Genomic DNA, 2,124 nt, shown 5'->3' on the forward strand with positions numbered 1-2,124 from the left:
TATAAACAAACTAACAAATGCATGTTAGAGCCTCGCGTATATTAAGGTGGTGTGTGGGCTCTGAAGCATGACCCGTTAATGCGTGAGCAGTAAAAATTTAGCCTATAATATATATATATATAAACGAGAAGAAAGGGGGTTAACCGAGGGGCCCGATTTTTATTAGTCATATCATGAGAAGCCAACAAACACTGACACCAAGGACAACATAGGAGAAATTAGTTGTGCTTAATAAATGGAATGAAGAAACGATAAAAATGGAAATTAAAGTGAATGAAAAAACAACTTGCCGCAGGTGGGAACCGAACCCACAACCTTCGCATTTCGCGCGTGCGATGCTCTACCAATTGAGCTACCGCGCCCGCAATATATATATATATATATATATATATATATATATATATATATATATATATATATATATATATATATATATATATATATATATATATATATATATATATATATATATATATATATATATATATATATATATATATATATATATATATATATATATATATATTCTTTGTATTTTTTGTCATCTGATGAAGATAGGTCCACCGGTGGTAACTTTGTTAGGCAGGATACCGGTAAGCAATCGCAGGAGACAAAAGATCTGATTACGGAACGCCAATGTATGAAAGCCTCTAGCCCTACAGCTAGAATAGAACTGGCAGAACTTTCGAAGCTAATCAACAAGCGTAAAATAGCTGACATAAGGAAGTATAATACGGATAGAATTGAGCATGTTCTCTGGAACAGAGGAAGCCTAAAAGAAGTGAAGAAGAAACTAGGAATAGGCACGAAACAGATGTATGCGTTAAGAGACAAAGCCGGCAATATCATTACTAATATGGATGAGATAGTTCAAGTGGCTGAGGAGTTTTATAGAGATTTATACAGTACCAGTGGCAACCACGACGACAATGGAAGAGAAAATAGTCTAGAGGAATTTCAAATCCCACAAGTAACGCCGGAAGCAGTAAAGAAAGCCTTGGGAGTTATGCAAAAGGGGTAAGGCAGCTGGGGAGGATCAGGTAACAGCAGATTTGCTGAAGGATGGTGGGCAGATTGTTCTAGAAAAACTGGCTACCTTGTATGAGCAACGCTTTATGACCTCGAGCGTACCGGAATCTTGGAAGAACGCTAACGTAATCCTAATCCATAAGAAAGGGGACTCCAAAGACTTAAAAAATTATAGACCGATCAGCTTACTGTCCGTTGCCTACAAAGTATTTACTCAGGTAATCGCAAATAGAACCAGGAACGCCTTAGACTTCTGTCAACCAAATGACCAGGCAGGATTCCGTAAAGGCTACTCGACAATAGACCGTATTCGCACATTTCTGACAGGAATTTGCCATATGTTCAAGTTCCTTGCAGGAAAGACCTGAGAGTGCCAATACAATCCATGCTGCAACTGTACAGGGTCCTCTTTATTGAATTACTGTGGTACAGCCTACCCGTCATGTCCAACACCTGCAGAACTAACCTGAATATAATCCAAAGCAACCAAGCCCAAGCCCTCAAGATATGCCTTGGTCTACCGCGGGGTGCGTCAACGACTGAAGTTATTGCAGTCGCTCAAGCTTCCACTATTAGAACGCACATTAGCATTGAAACAATGCATGTGCACATAACGCACTTCGCCCGGACCCCTACCCACCACCTCGCAAGTCTCCCAGTAGATAGGCCCCACACGACAATCAGTGCGACTATCTTCGCGCACCGTGCCTCTCTCAGGTCAGGTTACACACCTGTGGCAAGGCCTTCATGGACCTGGATAGGCAAAGATTTGGAATAAGAGTTAATGGAGAATTGCCTTGCTTAGTAATTCAAGGGACTAATTGCAATGCATGCTCACTGACCTGGAGAGGAAAGGATGGGTCTAAAATTTAATCTGCCGAAAACTAAAGTAATTTTGAACAGTCTCTGAATGGAAGAGCAGCTTACGATAGGTAGCGAGGCACTGGAAGTGGTAAGGGAATACATCTACTTAGGGCAGGTGGTGACCGCGGATCCTGATCATGAGTCTGAAATAATCAGAAGAACAAGAATGGGCTGGGGTGCGTTTGGCAGGCATTCTCAGATCATGAACAGCAGGTTGCCATTATCCCTCAA

General features: G+C 41.0%; 1 non-coding gene across 1 annotated transcript; it reads right to left on the reverse strand.

Annotated features, from left to right (window-relative positions):
- Nucleotides 1-287: 287 nt before the first annotated feature.
- TRNAA-CGC (transfer RNA alanine (anticodon CGC)) lies at nucleotides 288-362 on the reverse strand. Its single transcript has one exon. It is a non-coding gene; the product is annotated as a tRNA-Ala (tRNA).
- Between the last annotated feature and the right edge of the window lie 1,762 nt (nucleotides 363-2,124).

The sequence above is a fragment of the Dermacentor variabilis genome, chromosome 5 (genome assembly GCF_050947875.1).
Source record: "Dermacentor variabilis isolate Ectoservices chromosome 5, ASM5094787v1, whole genome shotgun sequence".
Lineage (NCBI taxonomy): Eukaryota > Metazoa > Arthropoda > Arachnida > Ixodida > Ixodidae > Dermacentor > Dermacentor variabilis.